This window comes from Clinocottus analis, unplaced genomic scaffold (assembly GCF_023055335.1).
Source record: "Clinocottus analis isolate CAN_PGR_092001 unplaced genomic scaffold, fCliAna1.0.p SCAF_6, whole genome shotgun sequence".
In the NCBI taxonomy this organism is placed as follows: domain Eukaryota; kingdom Metazoa; phylum Chordata; class Actinopteri; order Perciformes; family Cottidae; genus Clinocottus; species Clinocottus analis.
Genome location: NW_027176218.1, coordinates 13,861,399 through 13,883,728, shown reverse-complemented (window position 1 = coordinate 13,883,728; position 22,330 = coordinate 13,861,399). Strand labels below are relative to the sequence as shown.

General features: G+C 37.9%; 1 protein-coding gene across 5 annotated transcripts in view; it reads left to right on the top strand.

The window, feature by feature from the left end:
• The window catches only part of LOC137804304 (leucine-rich repeat-containing protein 4C-like), a 138,323-nt gene that overhangs the window by 109,403 nt on the left and 6,590 nt on the right, over positions 1-22,330 (top strand). For 3 of the 5 annotated variants that reach the window (XM_068603456.1, XM_068603453.1, XM_068603455.1), the window contains one exon: positions 8,393-8,466. The exons of 1 other annotated variant lie outside the window; for it this stretch is intronic. The gene's annotated coding sequence lies outside the window, so the exon portion shown is untranslated. Of the gene's footprint in view, positions 1-8,392; positions 8,467-11,834; positions 12,056-22,330 lie in introns of all 5 variants that reach the window. One more of the 5 variants, XM_068603457.1, reaches the window with a different exon arrangement.

Genomic DNA, 22,330 nt, shown 5'->3' with positions numbered 1-22,330 from the left:
CCAAGCAGAGCTCTGCAGACCACCAGAGTGTGGGATGAATAGAGTTTGACTGTGAGGCAGGCAAAGATGGCATCGAGGATGAGCAGCTCCTCTTTTTCTTCTCCTCTTCCCACATCTCCCAGATAGACAGTGGCAGCTCTCTGGTGAAGATCAGAAAGGTGGGAGATAGAAAGTGAGCAGGAGTGGGAGAAAGAGGGAAAAGAGAGAGACAGTAGCCCCAGGAGGGAACATCTCCAGTCAGTAATTCCGCTGGGGCTCTCCCCACTGCTCTTCAGTTTCCATCTCCAGATGAAAAATAAATAACCTCTTCAGACGGCCTCCCTCTCCTCAGAGAGAGAAAAAGAGGTTTCCCAAGAGCAATCTTCACTTCCCATGTAGTTATCTCTCTTCCCTCTTTAACGCACACACTGTCCCATGTTTACTCTGCCCTTAAATGTATATGGTACATGACCACAGTGTGTTCATGTTGCTTAGGAAAACAACTTGAATGTCACAGCTAAAATGTCACAATACACTTTTCGACATGTACCCAATGCTAACTACAGTGAAGTGAGCTTGTTTGATTCACTATATACATATTTGAAATCATTTCCAGTTACAGACCAGTGTGGTATTATTTTGTATCTCCTTATTTGACGTATCATCCAACCTTTTTGCATACTGTCTTCGTCAAGACTGTGTTATCAGCCTGTGTCAAGGTACAATACGGTATAAGTAACATTTACTTATTTCTTTTGTAATGGAGCATATTCTCCACGTGCAAGCACGACTGGCAGGACCAGCAGCCAGGCTCTGAAGCTAAAAGCTAGTCTGGCGCGAGATTGTTCTGGAAAGCGCTGTCAGGCTGATGGCCTCGTCAAGAGAGAGACTCATGGCCGATTGTGCATAACGAGGGCTCCGTGCTATCGGATGCTTCTCCCTGAGCTTTCATGCGTAAAGATAAGTCGAGAAAAGGATGTCTCCCATGTGTCTGCTGGGTTTTGATTGTCTGCTTTCTACTTGTAAACACAAATAATTGTAGATCCTGCATTATTATTAATCCAGCAATACCGTTGCTTTACTTGTTGGCACATGTCATGTCAGTTTGCATGTTAACTTTGTGAACATCTCACACAAACGTTTTGCTCATCTGCACTTTGCATGGCCTGCAGAGTCATCGCATTAGTTTCATAACTTGGCTCTATAGGACACCCAGCATTAACACACTAATATACAGATGTGCACTTTCTGTCTTCCTCACTCCTTCTATTTATCCATTTCACTGCCTCCCTTCAGGGTGATAATGCTCAGCTTTATCTGCGTTCATATTACATCCTTTCTCTGGTATCATGTCAGCATTTCCTTTCTTAACTCGACTATCAATTGCAACTCCTGATACCTGCAATGAACGTTCTGCTTAGTGCTGATATCGCAATGTAAATCCGCTTAGGATCCCAAGCGCCAAATCCAACTGGGAATCGGGTAGCTGCTCTCCGGTATGCTTGCGCTCTTGCATGGTCATAGCTGAAGTCTTTTGTGGGATTTTGCACATCACAATGAAATGTGTCCACATGGATTTGAAGAAAGCCGGTTGAAGAATCGTTCAGTATGTGGAAACAAAACAAGGGTGTTGCTGGCTTGCTTGTGAACTAGGATCCCACATTAAGGAAAAGGTAAGATAGTTCAAAGCTAAATTGTGGCCTTTATTGCAAAAATATTTGCTCATGCTTGCATACCGTATAGACAATGGTGTGGACAAAGGGGACTAAACCCTAAGTGCACACATAGAACAAACACTAGAGTCTGAAGCCCTACAGCGGTAGAATATGTAATGATGATTACACCATGCTATTGAAAGTATTTGATGAAGAAAGAAAATGAGCTGCTCTACAATTTTACCAAAGGGTAACTTGAGAGAAAGGGTCATGAAAATATAATAATTGTATCTCCTTGGAACCAAGAATATGTTGAGCATTCAAATGTAAGACATGTGCAGAGTGACACAAGAAGAAACGTCAGGAGGTCACGAAAATCAAAACAAATCATCCTTATGGGAGCACAGATGCAAAGTAAATGTTGCAATCTGCCTATTAGGGTTTAATAGTATTGTGTACATTTTGGGGATATTTACTTTGTAGCAGCAGGAGACAACAGTCAGTTAAGTTTTAAATATTTAGGAAGTCATGTTGTGGAGATCACAATTACTCAAAATAGATTGCATCATCATAATCGATTTGTTTTAAAGATCTAAAGTGTGAAGCTGTAAGTCTAATAGGATCGTAAAAGGGGGCAAAAACTGAATCGGTTCATATTCATGTGCGTAATGATGCAATGTGTGAATTATATTCTGGCATTTGTTGTGAATTACACGTGTTATTTGGACTCCATGAGTATCCCGAGTAAATGTTACAGCAATCAAGCCAGTGGTTATCAGGATATTGGTCTTGATCAACAAACCAACTTTAACATTGTTGATATCATAGCAAAAACTATGCTTGTGCTAACACAACAAACTATTATATGTTTTATGCAGTTTAGTCTGCATAGTCTTACTGCCTAAACACAGCAAAAGCGGCTTTGTGTTGTTGCATTGTGGGTGGTACGTGCAAATCCAGGTTACCCGCTCAGGCACTGGCAAAAGGCCTCAGGATGGAGCGGATTTTACACACTTTGCGTCATCCGGCAGACTCACGCCGGTGAATGGGCAGCGAGCTCTGGATGCCGTTAACACAGATGGAAGCAAACATCATTAATTTACAAATACCATCCACAACAATAACTGAGATGAGTGAAATCTGAAGAAAATGAGAAATAAAAACTTTTTTTTTTTCTTTCAGTTTGCTATGTTCCTTTTATGGTTCAATATGCAAGCCGCACTTTTGCTATTGCTTTCATCTCTTCCTGGAGAAAGACACACCCAGTGACACACCATGATGTCCTCACACCAGAAAATTATAATTATAGGACCAAAAAAATACGACCTCCACACTCTTTTTTTTTCTCTCTTCGTATGTACCTGACTTTCCTTGCTCACATATTCACCTCACCGTACAATGTATTCTTTACCCGCGCATCTTACCTCACTACATGTTTCTGATTCATATTTTGTTAAGAGTGATCTTGTCTCTTATCTGATCAATTTTAGTCTTAAACCACACATGCAGTTAGCTTCCTATTGTACACTCCCAGCTTTCATTCACATTAATCAGCATTACATATGCTTATTGGCTTTGTGTGATATGCCTCCTGTATCGCTCTATGGTTGCATGGCATTCGTTCACATGCATTTTTCTTCAGAGGCTTCTGCCAGCCTTTCATATGAGAGTTAGACATTTCGAGGGAGAGATTTCATATTGGTAATTTACTCCCCTCTCTCTGGGGCTAACCATGCAGTCTGTGTCTTTCATCTTCCCTGCTTCATCTTCCCTGCTTCACCTCAAACTACCTTTTGCCTGACTTTTCCCTCTGCCTTTTGAGTGTTAGTATTGTGTCCCTATTTGTCTCCCTCTGAATATGTCCCTCTATAACATTTTCTTCTCCATGTAAGCATCTTTGTGTAGTTCTCTCATCCTTCATGACAGCGTCTTCATGAAAACAGATCACAATGCCTTCTAAGTCTAACAATGTTGATGGGGCCAAACCAATTACTTCTCCCGTCAGGAGCAACTGACATCTGGTGAAAACCTAAGACACCGAGGTGACTATGGATCCATTTCACTGGCAGATGAAGAGAAGGAATAGTTCGCCTCCTCAAAAAGAATTAATCAAAGACACTAGACTGGTCCGAGTGAATCCAAGCGCCAAAGGAACGCTCTATGTGCAGTTAACCGCTCCATATCAGTCATTCAACCTGCTCTCCTCCACTTGTCTTTGTTGCTCCATTTTCCTTCCTTTCGCCCTGTCAGCCTTTCTGCCTCCCTCTAGAATATATCTCATCCATCCTCTCCTGCTTGAACTCTCTTTGGACTCAAAATGCTAATTCAGGCAGTTAATCAGACCTATTAGTTCCATACCTCCCCTGATTGCATTAATTCAACTCTTCAATGAGTTTCTTTGCAGCAGATTTATTTTTTTACTGCGGTGCCAACTGTGGTCAGTAAAAGTATTTCTTTAAATAAACGTTGTGTGTTGACAACAAATGTAAGTCATGCGCAATGTGTTAGTCACAGGGCTACAACTGGCAGTTCATGTTGTATCATGTTTTGCTGTTAGTTTTCAGCCCGAGAGCCATTTCAATTTCGATTGGACTTGTAGATAGCCATGTTTTGTGTCATCCTGGAAAGAAGTACATGAAGCTATCCTATTAAAGTAAATAGACCTCGTCTTGCACTAGTTTGCCAATTACAAATCTGAAAATTGCAACATGTCCCAGTTTCTAAATCACTTTGGCTAAACAGATTATTATGGCAGCATATGTTTGTGCAATTTAAGAAAGTTTTGCCGTCGGTGGTAGTGGTTATTGACTGAGTGAATTCATAATACTGGCAGACAGCAGCATCTCTGTACAAACACACACACACACACACACACACACACACACACACACACACACACACACACACACACGTATGAGCGCACAGATAAAACAAAATATGCTTGAAAAGCCTGTAAGCTCTCATATTGTCTAGTGGCAAATGGTGTACATAGCTGAGACGTGTATTAATTAAAATCATATTAAAGTCCTGATTTAGCTACATTCTAATTTAATTAAGTCACAGATCATGTAATTGAGAGAATTATAAAATTACATTCTTTGTTCCGGATAATTTTATTCCATCTTAATGCCTGCTTTAAAGTCCTTTAATTTGTTTTATCTTGTCACTACCATCTTCCTTAGACTTTTTAAAGGAAAATATGGCTTGGAATCTCTGTGGGCATTTTCGTCATGTCAAAGCAACCCTTAGAGATTTCATGGATCTTTATTAAAAATATTGATTTAATCTCTCTGCCTTTACCAGCAAAGCCATGATGCAGTCAGTAGTATATATTTCAGCACTTGACCCATTTGGATGTATGTATCTATCTATCCTTCTTTTTCTCTTACTGTCTGACCACTCACTAATCTGGCCTGGCGAGGGTCCTCCAGACAGAGATGGATTTACCATTAGATATTGACAAATGGCAGGCACAGCTGAGCCGTTTTCAGCACTTACGGCTCCTTTGGGAGTCTGTACTCACCACACTGACCACCCCAACCAAGATCTTAATTGAACGAGTGGCTGTGCAGCCAATTGATTCAGCCTGACATGCATTGCTGGTCATTTCCAGTGGATGATCTAGTGTGACCTGGGGGTCAAAATATGCTGTGATCTGGAGCATAAGGCACAGACATTAGTCTAGATTTGTTGGAGTATACTACTCTTCCAGAGAGGCTCTTTAGCTCCGTTAGTAGATAAAGAGTGAAGAATGGCTGAACTGATCTTTGATGTGCTGCAGACCTCTTAAGGTACAGTGTATTGGACCGACTGATGTTGTAGATGTGACCAGATGATGAATAATGCTCTGATGTCCATGCACAATATGAGCTGGTAATGAACGTTTCGCGAAATGCATTCGCTGCAATGTAGGAGCGATGAGAGTGTCGAAAGGCTCTGAGTCCACCGGGATCTGCTCCACCCAGCAGGGATCAATCTGCTGCATCGGGTGTGACTATGACAAAGCAGTGGCTTGACAGTCATATGTTTTGAAATTGTTGACAGTCATGTGTTTTGAATATGGTTGAAATGGTGTAATTTGATGATATTTGCAATAACAACAGCTTTAAATTGATGTCATTTTATCTAAGTGACATGACCGCTATTCAATCTTGTGGCGCCGCACATCATATTTTGTGTGAATACGCTTTTTAAGATAACCCTGGATAGAACCATACTTTTAAGAATAAGTCATATTTTTATGTGTAAATCTTCCTGGATAAGTGTAATTCTGACGTTTTGTTTCCTAAAGTATTTTACATAACATTGTGTTCTGCTCTCTGCACCCTGTAGAACCAAAGACTATAAAGAAGCATGTCACAATTTGCTTCATCTTACATTTCTTTATTCTCACTTAGAAGGAACATGCCTCATACATTCAGAAACACTGGCTTAAGACAGGCATAGACAAATGTAACGATGCAGTGCTTTGTCAAAGAAGGAGGAAAGCCAGGGGGTGTTTTGTGTGTGTGTGTGTGTGTGTGTGTGTGTGTATATGTGTGTGCGTGTGTGTGTCTGTGTGTGTGTGAGCACAATATTGATGTTGTTGATAACAACAATGATAATGATTACAACAGCAAAGCCCATATCCATCATTGCTATCTGTGGGCATAATTTGTCATTCTTAGGGAATTTTTTAGCCAGAACAAATTAGAGAGTTATTCCTCAACTTACTGTGCTGCACTTCATAGGGTTTTACAATGTGTACCATTATCTCACAGAGGCCAGGGTAACACTAATCTTTTCAATGTGTGAATCCCCCGGTGCCAGATTGGAACTGAGCTGTGCCTGCATATGTGTGTACTCACTTGACACTCCAAGGAGACCTGTCTGATTGCATAGTAATAGCATATATTTCATCGTCAAAGGAGCAGCTGTAAAACGGTGGATAGCACACCCATTTCATTTGCTAAAAAATATTTACAATAAAAAATTTCCCCTTTGTTTTTTAAAATGTTTTATTTTTGAAAAGCTAAATCAGAACATTTTGGTTTTTCATCAGCAGTAACATAGCAGGACCCAGACGGCGTATCGCAGCTGTGCTCCAGTCCCAGTTTTCCTCCTCTTTGCCCTTTGCTCTCACTCCGCCCCACTATGCCTCTGATTGGTTAGCAATGATACTCTTAACCGAACCCATCTCAATCCTCATGTTTTAATCCAAACCAAACCAACCAACAGAGGCAAAAGGGTCAATATAGACAATCCGAGACTGAGCAGGGCTGTTCATGCATTTGCCTTAGCAGGGTTTGTAAGTCTCCAATTCTCAAATAAAATCTTGGAGCTTCATGGTCTTGCGATTATGATGTGTGATGTATGTATTACAGTTGGGTTATATTTTCACGTACCATAGTAGCAAAGCATAGAGCAGTAAATTGGAGACTTGAGACTGGCAAGACGTATGAGTCTGGCGATATTCTTCAGTTTTATATTTACAAATCTCATGAAAAGACAAAAAAAAAAGAATGGATCCTCTTCAGTTCTGTCTGAGTAGTGAAAGACAGATTTTCTCACTTTTTTCCCCTGTGCCATAAACCTCCATTGTTAAAAAATACAAAAAAAACATGCCAGTGAGCCACACAGTGAGTCTTCTTTGAAACATGCTCTCTTGTTTAGATTGAAAGTATCACTTCACTTTATTTTAAATCCTTACCATATGCTGTCCTGCCGCCGTAAACCTCTGTCTGAAAATAGTCTTGATCAGATGCATCGATCACTTTAACATGTGTGAAAAAAAACTGCTGTTTTAGACCATTATTTAAAGGAACAAAGGTGGTGGAGGTTCGCTGCCATAAACAGGCTGGAGATGTTGAGAGACAGAAACCTTTAGGGGGGTTTTAGTGTTTGAATTTTCAAGTATTGGGCAAAAAGAATAAGACAGCTCTTTCAAAGCTGTACCCTCCCACTCCAAGAGGCTAACTCATAAGCACCTAAATTAAAGCATATTATCTTTAATTGTTTAATACTCTGCTTTGTCACCAAAAGCAGAGTATGAAGATACTTGCTGTGTTTTATTGGCTGCTGTTCATCTGGATTCTTGCAACTGATGTGAAAACAGAACTCAGTGGCAATGCTGCACAAATGAGACCGAGATAGCAAACCGTTTTTCTGAAAACAAAGGTTAGGTCATGATAGGCTCACACAATAACGTTCCAGTGGCTCAAAGGCACTTATTTGTACTCATAGTTCCTGCTCTGCACTAATGGATGGCAGACGAGATGGAGAGCTTTATCTCCTTTTGCTTTTGTACCCCGTCATTTATTTAGGCTCTGTCCTCTGTGTTGTGTGTTTTTGTGTGCAGGCGCGTGTACATGTGTGTTTGTGAGGCATTATGGCTTTGACTGTCCCCTCGTCCCTGGGGAATGAGCTCTTCCGACTTACAGTAGCGTAGTGTAAAGCTCCTCTTGTTAGATAGAGGTTCTCAAAGGCACTAAAATACCAGCATCAGCAGAGAGGGCTGAGGAAGCGGTGGAAAGGAAAACTAACAAGATGACTCAATGATTATTTAGAGACAGTAAAGAGAATTTTGAATTAGATGTACTTTAACCTAGGGGTTTATAATTAGCATATTTTGATAGTTGAGTAGATACATCTTAATCTTTCCAAAACAGTGCATTATTCATGGCTGTATTCCATAGAGCATGTGAAACAGATTAACCACAGACTGTAAATCTCGTATATGTTTTTAAAGCATTCTTACAGTTTGCTTTTTGTATTTTCAGGGACGGCTTTACAGTGGATTTGAAGTTAACAAAAGGATGACCAGAACGCCTTGGAACTTTGATTAAACTGGCAGGTAAAAACTGAATTAGCAATACCTGGATCAGCAGGACACCTTTGTGCTTGTTTGTGATGTCATATATATATATATATATATATATATATATATATATATATATATATATATATATATATATATATATATATATATATACATACATATACATATACATATATATATATATATATATATGTATATACATATATATATATATATATATATATATATATATATATATATATACATACATACATACATACATACATACATACATACATACATACATACATATATATATATATATTGATGAATCTTAACTGTTATTATAAGGCAAAAAAACATGCGTATATTATACCACTCATCAAATAATTTCTGCCATTTTAAAAAAGAGCTGCAGAGGGCGAAAGAGACTTTGGTCCAGATCCATCTGTTTTTTTTATTCATTCACCCTAAGAAACCCTTTTTCAGCTAAATAAATCACTCTTATTTCCTCGGCAAACTACACTTCTTAAGGTGTGGGAACACAGCACAGTCCAAAGGTGTCTAATTCTCGGTGGATTGGAAACTATAAATCACCAGCATGCTTCTGTCTTCTGCCCCATGTATGCTGGGATTAGCCTCCAGCCCCCTGTGATCAGGAAAATGACTTAGTGGGGAAAGTAAATGAATGAGCTGCACACCATTTCTATTTTTCCCCGCAGTTTATTTGAGCTATTTCATGACTGAGCCATTGAATGTTTTCCAAGTTACGTAATATTCCTTTTACATCATCATATGTTTGCTGAATGATATTCAGGGATCAGACAAAATAGCAGCATCATGCAAGCCCCTGCCACCTAAATATTGGAAAGTCTTTAATTGTCAGCTAGGAAGTTTTAGGATAATGTTAATTCTTAGTGATTGGGCTTCTTGGAGAGATATGGAGTGTTTGGCTGGTTGTATAATTGTTTTGAATCTGTGTCATGACTGTGTTGATTAATTAGTGAGGCAATAGCATTTTTTTCTTCATAATTTTAAGTCTGTGGTGCAGCCCATGAACATCCAGCTGTAGTTTTGGCAATGCTCCGTGCAATGGACAAAATATAACTTAAAAAGAAAATGTACTGTTAATTGTGCTTGTGAAATATGAAATGGCAAATTAATGAGCCATGTTACTGAAGGACTTAATGATTGATGTATAAACAAGGACATCGAGTGACTCTTAGGTTTTATATATATATATATATATATATATATATATATATGTATATATATATATGTATATATATATATATATATATATATATATATATATATATATATATATATATATATATATATATATATACACACACATATGAAGCAATAATCAAAGCACTGCACTGAATGAGAAATAGCACATGGCTGCTTTGACGCATGAGTAAGTCAGTATGATATATCGTTACCGAAGTGGAAAAATCAGAAGAACGTTATGACTCTCAGCAGCGTTTCTGCTGGTACCTCAGCTCACACTGTAAGCATTCTATTTTCACAAGACATTTCACCTTTGGGTCAGGCGTTTTTTATTTATTTTGTATTGTTGTTTTGTTCACAAAGAGGTGCTTTTGGACAGCGAATAGAAAAACGCCCCCGGTGTGAACAACCCTGCTGCAACTCATGCATGTTACTTCCACTACATGTCTGTTCTGCTTTCAGAGTGAGCTACTGTCACAGTGTCTGGGAGCTTTTTCTTGCAACCACTGTTCCTCTAGGCTGATTATGCTGTTTGTCTGTGTTAGCCATATGTTGTCATCATTTTTGCGTCTATTATCTCTGTCACAGTAAATCATTTTTTACAGCCAATGCAGAAGCGAATCAGGGACCGACTATTTGGCATGATTTATAGTCTGTTAGTTTAGTCATGTTGCTTTGAAAATGTAAGAGTGCTATGCAATTATATGAATTTAATTAATTAAAGGCATAATTTCATTCATCTTATTGGAAATGACTCACATGAGTAGTGGCTTTTGTGAGTCACTTACTTTAAAACCCCTTTTTTTTTTTACTGTTTATTTTATTTTGTACACCATTTGAATTATCCCAGTGGGGCTGGACATTGTGCTTCTTCATGGAAATATTGAATTGGTAAAATCAAATCAATTAATGTTTGGTATGTCCTACATCATGTCATACACGTTGCCAAACGTGTGCATGCAGATGGTGATGTGGTGTTGAATAAAACATCGTAATCACAGAACTTGTCACATTCTGTAATATGACTCCCTACAGAATCCCTTTGTTTTCTGAGTCTGAGCTTCAACGTTCTTCACTGTAATATTGTCATATTTCAATTAGAAAATAACTTCATCATTTTTCTTACATACATATATAATATATATTTTTATCATTGTCACTCTACTTTCCCTCCCCCATTCAGTCTGTGTGTGTGTGTGTGTGTGTGTGTGTGTGTGTGTGTGTGTGTGTGTGTGTACACTTTTATTAATATACTGTTAAGTATCATCATGTATATTATATAAAAATATAAAGTTTCTTTATCACAAGTAGTTTGACTGGTGAGATTTCGAGACATTTTCTTTGCCTCTTTTATCGTGTTATTAAGTCCAAGTTTGATGTTTTATGTTGAAACATTTTAAAAGCAATGTCGTCCTCTGTAACAACTGAGATCCATCATTAAGATGAGAAGCTGCGAGGTGTCTGCTTTTTCTTGCGTGTATCTAAAAAAAAAGAAAAGTGGTGTGGTGATCCAAAGAAGAGCTCTGGATCTTTCACTGTTAAATAACTCAAATCCCACAATTCCACAATCTTCGAGCATGACAAATTCCTTGTACGAAGTAAAACTTTCTAAACCCTTATTAGGCACACAATCTTTTAATTGGCTATTTCAGTTACACATGCACAACCACAAATAAGCACACAAATCTCAAAGCTAAATCTATTTTTTGTACTCTTACTTAACTCATAAAATAATAATTCAATACATATGCATCCATTTATAGAGATACATTAAGACAAAGTATATATGTATATATGCAAATAATTCCTTATTTTAATGACGTGTTTCCAAACCACAAGAGGTCCCCGCACTCTCACTGTCACAATTACAACAATTGCTTTTGTACCCACACTCTATTGTAACTTTCTTCCTGTCAAAAGAAAAACATAAGCTGATCTGCAGATGTTAAAGTCATATGTTTACCGGAGAACAAGAGTTGGAGTGGTCCAAAAGGATCTTAAGTGTGCTATAAATAAACTTCAGTAATGAATTAATGAATTCATACATTTAATCTGAACAGATCATTTATGTTATTATAATTTCTGACACTGTAGCCTCCGGTTTTGCCTCTAGTTTGTAGATATCATCAGTGTGCTCCTAACCTCCCTCTTATCTCACATGTCCTCTCAAGCCCGAAACTCAATCTCAGGGAGACTGCGCTGCCTGGATGTCCTGGTTCACAGCCTCAGAGTGACCTCTGCTCGGCTCGGTCAGACTCAAAGTGATTCCTGCTAACCCTGACCTCATCCGGACACCTAAGCGACAGCAGTATTACAGACAGACTGCTCCATCCCACGTCCTTGAAGCGTAACAGCCATTTTCTGCCCACATCCTCTCTGAAATACGCACAAGGTGAAGAATGATTTCATCAATACCTCTTGTCACCCACAAACCCCCACGGCCAACAGACTGCTCACTGTGAAACAAAAAGGCTCTCATGTACACAGCTTGTTGAGATTTTCACATGCTAAAAGCATAGAGCACAGACGCACGCAGATAAACACCTTCTGTTGAAAATCTGTGCAGCTGGTATGATTTCTTTTTTACTTCAGGAATAACAAGTAGCAAAATACTGTGCCGAAAGCACTAAATTTGCTTAAAATAGTTGTATTGGATATCATAATAATCACCATGACTGTTTCTATTGACTCCAATTACAGAAGACATTGGCTATACTAGATGTGTGTGAACATTTGCATTTCCATATTTTAACTGAGCCTATCCATACTTGGGTGTGTGTGTGTGTGTGGGTGTGTGTGTGTGTGTGTGTGTGTGGGTGTGTGTGTGTGCGTGTGTCTGTTCTTACATGCTGAACAAGCTCCTGGTCGGGCACTTTGTTCCGAAGAAGCCAATTGATATTACTACAGCTCATTTGTCAGAAAAATGTGTCCCTCGGGGGTGGAGGTGAGAGGGGGAGCGGGTGGGGGCGGGAGGCGGGGGGGGGGCATCCTCTGACTTAGGGGGAGGCCAATTGTTCTGTATAGAAGTGGCCCGTACCTGAATAACAAGTGGGATGCGATGCAGTAATGATACAGCAGCCACATCACGCTCTGGTGACACACCACTCTCTATAGCAGATACTGAAACATTGACTCACAAGTAAAGCATCATCAGAACAATGGCCTCATTTAAAAATAGAGAAAGATGCATCGTTGTAAACAGCATGACACTATATGTTTGCATAAATAAGCACAAGTAAAACTTGAATAGCAATGGAAACTGATAGGTAACACTTTTCTTGCCAGATGACAAAACCTCAATGACAACTCTAAAGCAAACTGTGGTCCAAAATGAAACTTACACTAGTGCAATGTGGAAACTTGAGTAAACCTGAAGTTGATAAACAGTGGAAATAAACAATACTTATGTATTCATAGATACTAGAACGTCCATTGAGGGAGAAGATATTCTATTGTGGCTCTATCGTGGAGTAAAGAAGGCATCAAACACAAGTTATTATTAACTATAATTAATTGAATAGTTTCCTTCCAGCTGCCTGCAACTGTAGCTTTTCTATCCTGACTGTGAAAACTTGCAAGAGAGGTTGTTTTTTTTTGTTATGAGGAAAATGACAAACACACAAATACAATTCTATTAAGGGGATATTCATATTCCTTGGGGAAGCAAACTCATTCTACCCGTCCTACTATATTTTACCCTGGTCTCTGTTTGTAATGATGCTCAGTATTTCTGACGTTTGCACAGTATCGCAGAAATGTTTTCAACTTCAGAACTACTGTACTATTGTTTTTTATTGAGTGATGGCCAAATGGATCCCTCCAACAGATGGTCTCCAAATGATTTATGGATTTGTGTTTTTATCCCTCGAGAACCCACAAAGTTAATTTAAGGTTTTTAAATTATCACAGTCCAATAAACAGTTGGCTAAACACAGCAGTGTGTAGGAAAGTAGCTTATTGTCTAAGAACAGAACAGTGCTAATTAAAAGTAAGACTGCTTAAAGGCCTCCAGTTGCCATCGTGTTAAAACACATGCTACTTTACCACAACCTTCCCAGTTAAATTATGACTGAAGACCTTAAATGCAAGGTGTTTACCCCTCTTCTCCATGGAAACAAAGGTCAGGAAACAAAGATCAAACATAGGCCTTCTTCTTGTGATTCCTGCTGTCACATCCTGATCTAGAGCACTTTCTAAATCCCAGTTCAAATATTTTTTACAATAGGAAGGATAGTGTCAGTTGCTAGCAGTAGCTTGCCACACATACAATAATTTACAAAATTATTACTTATAGCTGAAGTTCCAGTCGCTCATTAGGTGAGCTTTAGTCTTTCTCTTCTAATTGCCCCTCATTGTATATGTGCTGATGCTGAGTTAATAGTCACACTTAACTCAAACTGTGAACTGAGATTAAGCAAATTACAGGAAGCAAATCACCTGGAGCACAGAACCCCAAAGGTACATTACAATATACACAATGCGTGGACTGGATTTATGTTATTGGAGGACCAAGGAATACTTCAAGAAATAGGAGAAAATGCACACACGTATGGGATTAGAAATTTTAATTAGTGTGAGTATAATTGAAGTCCCTCCACAAGGGTAGACTTCTAAATGGGGGCTGCTTCATCTGTACAGTAACTTCCTAATAGATTTCCATGCATGGATTGATGATTAAATCGGTGTTTGTTAGATGAATCAAATTCATTTCACCATCTTGTTATAGATGAGGAAGACAAGCTGTGAGTGGAAGCATGTCAGGCTGTGGGCAGGGGAGCAGCTGTCAGTTTGTCTCACTTGGCTAGTTAGCGCCAATTCAAAGTACACGGCTTGTCTGTTTCACTTGGCTGGTTAAAACAAAAGAAACTGAGAAAGAGCTACAGTATGACTATGTTCTTTTTTTATTTTACTCTTAATCCTTAGCAGTTCATTTGTGGTGCCTCAGAAACAGTGGATTGATCTATATTGAAGTGTGGAAAAGAAAAGTACAGTTGTACACAATGTTTACACTCATTACAGGATTACAAAGTGTCCATACATAATGAATGAAGTACAAATATACAAAATAGATTCACATGTAATATAACTATGAGATGAACTACCACAATGATGATTGAATTTTAAAGTGAAGTCAATAATGGCAATGAAACAATGCTACAGTTGTTTCTTAAAACGCTGTTGAACTGGACGTGTCTGAACTCTCTTAATAGTCATTATACTAGTTGGATGCAAACTTGACAGTGCAAAAATAGAAAGAAAATTTGCCAGATGATACAGCTTGTGTATGCAGAAGACACTAATGACTCTGAAAGATTAAAATATTGGTATTGAAGTTTAAATTCAATTGTTTTTCATATTTGTTTGGTATGAAAAATGTTGCTTTATAAACAAACATATGGATCTAAATTACCTATACCAGTGGTTCTCACATGGGTATGTTTAACCCTGGGGGTACATGAAGGCACTCCAGAAGGTATGTGAGATTTAAAAAAAAGATATATATAACATATGTATCCATTTAAAGATACTTTTAAAATAGTTATTCCATAAATATACAATAAAATATAAGTGTAAGTGCGTGAAGATAAATGTATACATTGTATACATTCTATATTAAATCAGACACTGATGTTACAGCGCAGTGTATTTTCATGTGTTTTCAACCAAAATTGCTTCGCGCTGGTCAGGGGGTACTCGTCTGAAAAAAATATTTCACAGGTGGTACATCACTGAAAAAAGGTTGAGAACCACTGCTATACCGTATACTAGCATACAATAAAGAGACATAGAAAAGAAAAGACAAGTGTGTCTCTTAAATGACCTTTTCCCACTTTATCATTAGCAAATCATAACGGTCTAATGCAGCTTTATACAGTGATTTGTTGGAAATCATACTCAGAGCTGACTAAAATAACTGCTGTTAATTATTGGAAATTCAGTTCCATCTTCAGATAAAATATTGATGTTGATGTTTGTATGTATGTGGGTGGTCGGTGCTCTGTGAATGAGCTCGAAAGGTTATCTGGTGTGTTATCTGTGTGACATATGCTTTTTGTCAGAATGACTTGTGTTAACCCATTCTTGTTGCTTTCCGCTCCGTATAAATCACTAAAATCCACCGAAACAAATTACTCGGTGTGGTGGTGCACAGCAAGCACTTGCAGCAGCAAGCCACACTGCATCTACTCCTGCGGGACTATTAATTCAGTGTGGCGATGCCCTGCTGGCAAGGACACTTGCATGTACTCCTGCAGGCCTAATCATAGTCCTGCGCCGTTGCCAGCACATGCGTCAAAATACATCAAAACGTGTGGCTTACTTCGGGAAGCGTGTGCTGGGACTTTTCTAAAAGATACGACCAGGTGTTTCCCCCTGAAAAAATGTTGCGGAATTGCCCCATTCACTTGAATGGGATTTTGGCGTGAAGAGAATAAAAAAACCTTATCTTTGTGGCCATAGTGACTTGCCATAATTTAACATAGAGAAATGATTTGAAGTTTAAAACCTTAGCAAATGTCTGGAGTTTATTTGCCCAATTGGGCATTTTTTTGATCACTAGCACAGTTTACATTTAATCATTGTTCAAGTTAAGGAAAAGTTTCAGACCACAATTTTCTCCCATAAAGCAAACGTGGGCACTTGAACTGCCTTGACGCTCTCATTTCTAAACCCCACAAACATTTAAGTACACGGAAATGTTCACAGAAGTCTCGTGCTTCTACTAAACCCGTTATTTTTCACAATGGAAGTCAATGTATTCTGTCAAATACAATAGTTTGAAAGGTTGTGTTCAATAAATCCAAAGTCCTGTCTCCCTCCAAGACCCAGTTTACACGGGGGAGAAACGCATATATCGAAACGCATATATATTCATGCGGTTTGGCCTTTCATTTACACGAAAACGGAGGTTTTATCACGGAAAATGATCATTTCTAAGAACTCCGGCCAAAGTGAAGATCTAGGAAAACTCTGTTTTTGTGTTTGCGTGTGCACTCGGTCAAACAGAGTTTTAGGTTCCTTAAACATCACCGTATGCGACTAGAAATGCATCACGTCATATATGAGCGTCCTCTGTACAGGTTTGGCATAGATATGACGGCGCTCGGTGGCGTAGTCATGCGGGTTAACGGAAACAGAAACTTTTTGTTAAACAATCTTGTGTATACAGCGTTATTTTTTAAAACAGAGGTTGCAGAAATATTTGTCTCTGTAAATAAAAAACAGAGCTATGTGTAAATGTGGCCTATTAATCAGTCTGCCACCCAGTGACACAGGTGCTTCAAATTAGCTAATCAGGGCAGTTTCACACGCACACATTCTGATATACAGGCATAGAGAGACATACATATATGCTTTGATACATAGCTTGACATACACATACACTTATTTCAGATACAAAGAGAGACATACAAGTTTTCACCCTGGTGCCCCACCATGGTAACCAGTGACCTCTGTTCGTGAAGCAACAGTGGCTCTCAAGTCCATCTTAAATACAGAAATGACTCCTCAATAACCTCGATGACATCTATTTTCTATTTTAACCACTCTGAAGTATGTGCAATTTTAAATGTTATTATTTTACTTTGTTATAGTAATGTGGTTATTTGCATAACAACCAATATTTCAAAAGATTAGGAAATAAATAATTGTATAAGCTGCTTAAAGCTAATGTTAGGATGTTAAATGGGTCATAGCTACTCCCTCTCTAATATCTCTTTCATATTGCTGTGAATACATCTCCTATAACTATATTTATTAAAGTTTCTCACCATAGGCTACATTTTACAAGATTGTATTCAAAAACCTGAGTACAATAGTATAATAGTACAGCATGATGCATCACAATGTAACTCAATTGAAGCTCTCTATTTTAGCTGTTAGCTTTGGTGCTGTCAATGTAACTAGCTTTCCTGCTTCTGATTTCAACACAGATTTATTACTGACAATTAAACATTATTTGGGCTTGGCTACTAAAACGCATTAATGATCTCTCGATTGCATATTTTCATAGAACATAGACCGATAATGATCAGCAGTAAAATGTTTATTCCCACTATGATGATTAAATTGGCTATTTAATCTGTGGTTCACATGTATTTAAATGCATGTGTTATGAAGTATTATAGACAAATACATTATTGACAGACTAATAACAAAATAGATGGCTATCATAAATACTAAAAACTAAATACAAGAGAAATACAAATGTCTTTTAATAGCCTCATAGAAGTAATTATTCTTGCTAATTTAGCTGTTGGTGAAGACAAACTGTCAGTAAAATGTATGCATAATCATGGTGATACCTCCAATTGGAAAAGAAAGTGGATGAAATGTGTCATCTAGAAAATGAAACAATAATTTTATAAAAATATATTTAATAAAAGCGGTTGCTTCATACTGAGTGACACACTGTTTTTTAGCTTCAGAATATAGACTCAACTGTATCACCAGATACACAGCAATCCCTGACACTGGTTCAAGGGGAGGATGTTGTGTCCTGTTTTAACCCCAGCAAATATGGTGAGGATAATCAATGGCAAAACACTATATTAAAAAATATGACTGCATAACGACCTCCATCCAATCCACTTATTGCTCTCGTCACAAATGCGTTCCGCATGTTCATGCAGAGAGGCTAGAGAGAAGGAAAGAGGGTGAGGCTTGCATGCATGGAGAGGGTATTCCTCCTACAATGGTAACCATAAAGTTTTCTAGTTTATATTCGGAGCTGTTGCAAGATTTTTGGCATAATCAAGAAGTGACCTAATTTGATTACTATCTCATAAATCTCTCTCTCTCACTCATCTTCTGTCTGTTGTTACTCCTCACTTAAGTTCATAAGCAGGGGGCTCTCAAGCATTGAGAACGAGTCCCCACTCACTGTTCTTACCTTGTCAAATGAAGCCATGAATGTGTCTGTAAACCGACTGAAGATAAGAAATGTTTGTTGACCACTTTAAGTGAGGCAGTGGCGTCACTATGCCTATTTTAGGGGCCTTTAGCCCCAGAAGAATTTCTCGAAGCACGAATAAATAATTCATTCTGGCTTTTCTGGCTGATTAAAAAATAAATAAAAGGAAGGTCTGATGAAACATGTCATTTATGCATGCATCAAATACATTGAAAATATAAATTGTGTCGAGGCCCACATGACTAGCTGACCAGTCCACTACTTGTGACATAATAGGAGGGTCAGTGCTTTAGGCAATAACATGCATATCTATATCTATATCTATATCTATATATATATATATATATATATATATATATATATATATATATATATATATATATGCCCAGGGAAGAATCAAAATGTTATATACTGTTATGGTCAAAGGGTGTTCAGGAAAGTGCGGTCATTGTAACCAGTGAGTCTGTACTCTGGATCAGAAGGATAGTTGATCAATATCAATAAGACAGGCTATTATTAGTAGTATTGATTAGTTTTGACAAGCAAGGCGATGAGTTTTTGGTTTCTATGGCTGACAAAGTTACTTTCCATTGGTTACTTTTAAGTTGCCTGACGGCGGATCCTGATGGCAGGCTCTATGGGTAAAAGAGAGAAGAGCTGGTTGCTGATGCCTGCACAGATTTCCAGCTTCAGCACTTCTCTCACACTCAAGCTGCTTTTGTGTGTTCGTGAAACACATGCTCTCTGATTTCTCCTTTGATCTTGGATTTGTTGTACAATAACCCTTTCAAATGTTGACCAATGAAATGATACCTGCTTTTTTGCGGGTGTGTTCGCTTTACTAGAGTTACTATATACATACTTTTTTTATTTTATGATAATAGCTACACTGGCCTTCTGTCAGTGTCCTGTCGAGACCGGAGCAGACAATGGTGCTGTGTCAGTGGAGCAAGTTACAATTATTAGCACAGTTAGCCGCCACAAATGTTATTGCCAATTGGGGAGTGGCAACAGTCAATGCAACACGAACCGTTGTATGTGGTTCATGATCGCAGCAGCATGCTTTAAGATTCAACAGGAATACCACTAATAATCACAAACGTTATATTCCACAGCACCCATACCTTCCATTAAAGCTGATTCTGATTCACTCACAATAAATTAGCTATGTGCTACAGAGCTTGCGTTAGCTAAGCATTAAGTAATGCTATCTGCGCCTGAAAATAGAGTACTTTAAACAGGAGTTAGTTCAGTTTCAGCTTGGAGGTGAACTACAAGACTGAATTAAAATAACAGTGAGGTAGATAGCTTATTGTGCAGTCTATGGATTTAGAAAGAAGAAGGGGCAGACCGTGGTTACCGTCTCAGTTTTAGTTAGCATTAGAAAGTTAATGGCTCTGTTAATCAATCACAGCGAACATGCCCACAATGAGGCTAAGATGATTTCATTGGTCATTGACATTCTACTTGTTGGGAATCTTTGACAGCTTTGATGCATAAAAACAAACTAAATGCAGAGTAACACACTGAAAGCAGAGAAATTTGAGAGTAGATCTTTTAAGAGCACACCGAAGCAGCTGAATTGTGAGGACGCTGTAGCAAAGTAAATCTGTGCAAGCAATAATACATTTGAGTGCAAGCATACAGTTTGAGTAGAAAACAGAAAAGCCAAGCATCCTGGGCTATTGTAGTGCGAGGACAGGATTTTTAGAGTAAGCAATACATAGTCATGCTCTCAAAATGAAAAAACACACTCTTAAGTAAAAATAGGAATATTGATGCCAATGGCACACACACATGTATACCTACATGTTAAAGACAACATGTATGCATGTTCTTAGTAAACAGTTTGCTACCATTTAAATTGGCAACCTAGAGACTTATAATAAGTCATACTAAATTCTGGGGAAACTTTCGAAACTCAGAGGTTGCTAAATTGAAGGTAATCTATGCTACCGTATAGTCAAATACTAATTTGTCATGAAGTACTATACATGGTAGCTCAAATATTGTCCAGATTACTGTAATATAATGTACTGTCTATGGCTCATGTGAATTGACATCATGGTCTCTTTTGATGACATGTTTAAGATGTAATGCCTTTTTGTTATCTGTACTGCAGTATAGACACAAACAGAGTTTATTTGTGTGAATGTATGAATGGTTTCTGTTTCATAAATCAGAAATTAATTCAGAAATGTTGCAGATCTTGCTCTTCAATTGTCTGCACTTTTGCTAATCTGGGTCATGCTTTTGTGTTCGCTACTAGACAAAGAGACAGTTGGCAGTTCATAATCTGTGAGAACAAAAGTTGGAAAATGCATTCTTTTCTTAATCTTATTTTCCTTATCTCTTTTTATCTAATTCCCTCACTGCGATACGTAAATCCAATTATGCTACTTTCATTGTCATTTTGAGGAAGCATTGTTTTGTTTTGTAAATCAACTTCATCTATTTTTTTCTTGAAAAGGAGGATGAGTAAATAGTGGGATGAGATATAAGGATTTCTCATCTGAGGGATAGTTATTCACAAATCCAAACTATGCATATTATTGAAGGAATTTCACCTCAAAAAAAAACATTGTACTGTAATTCGTGAGTGTGTGTTCACTTGTATTTTAATTAACTTTTGAGAAAGCCGGTAGAATTTGCATGTAAAAATAATCCTTGTTGTTTAGTGCAAGGTTTCCAGTCGTGACAAATGAAAGCTATGATGAAGAAATGTGATTATCAGCCTGGTGTCTGATCCCTGTCAAATTTGTCTGGACCCCTACTTGGAAATGTATTTTTTCTCCACCCTCAGGCTTTCTCTACTTGGAAATTAAATTTTGTAATTGAAGAATAAATTGAGTCAGTAATCAAGCAATTAATCAGTAGTTAGAGTAATAGCCTGCTCATTCCTAAGTGAAGAGCTGTCTGTCAGATTAGGCTGTGTGTTGAACATAATGTATAGAAGCAGACACATACTGTGATCGGTTCATTACTATTATGATGCAGTGTTATTTTATGTGTTTGATTCTGCTTAGAAATCTCTCACTTTCTGTGAGTGAATGAGTGTGTGTATGTGTGTGTGTGTGTGTGTGTGTGTGTGTGTGTGTGTGTCTATCTGATTAACAGTCCCTTATTGTTTCTAATTCACATTTACTGTCACATGTTCACACATGTCTTCATTTGCAGAATTTAGAAGATCAACATTAGAAAAGTATTCTGGTCTATTTTAAGCAACAATTATTCTTTTTAAAATGTCATGAACCAGTTTTGTATTTTGTTTGTATTTTGTTCTAAACTTGCAGTGTCAGTGACAATAACTCAGTGAGAATGAATAACAATGTTTATTGATGATACCTTATTTAAATACGACAGCTGTTTTAATCCATTCATCAAACACATCTCAGAAGAACCCTTATCTCTTAGAACTCATATCATTGCTTTGTTTCTAGATTAAAACTTATTTGTGTGACAGTCAAACAGATTTACGGTTGCTATTTGTAGCTCAAAAAAACATTGCTGTCATTTCACTGCAGGTTGGATCTCCAGCTCTCTTTATGAAGTTCACATTTTTTCTTCATGGATTTTCCTAACATGATCCAGTTTCCTCCCACACTTAAAAGCATTCAGGTTAGATAGATTAGAGACGCTATAAACGTTTCTCTTTATTGGTGTCGGCTCTGTGACTCAGTTCCGACCCGCGTTTCCTCAGGAGAGTGAACAAAATACAGCGTGCTATGACAAAGCAAAAACATTATGTTGAAATTA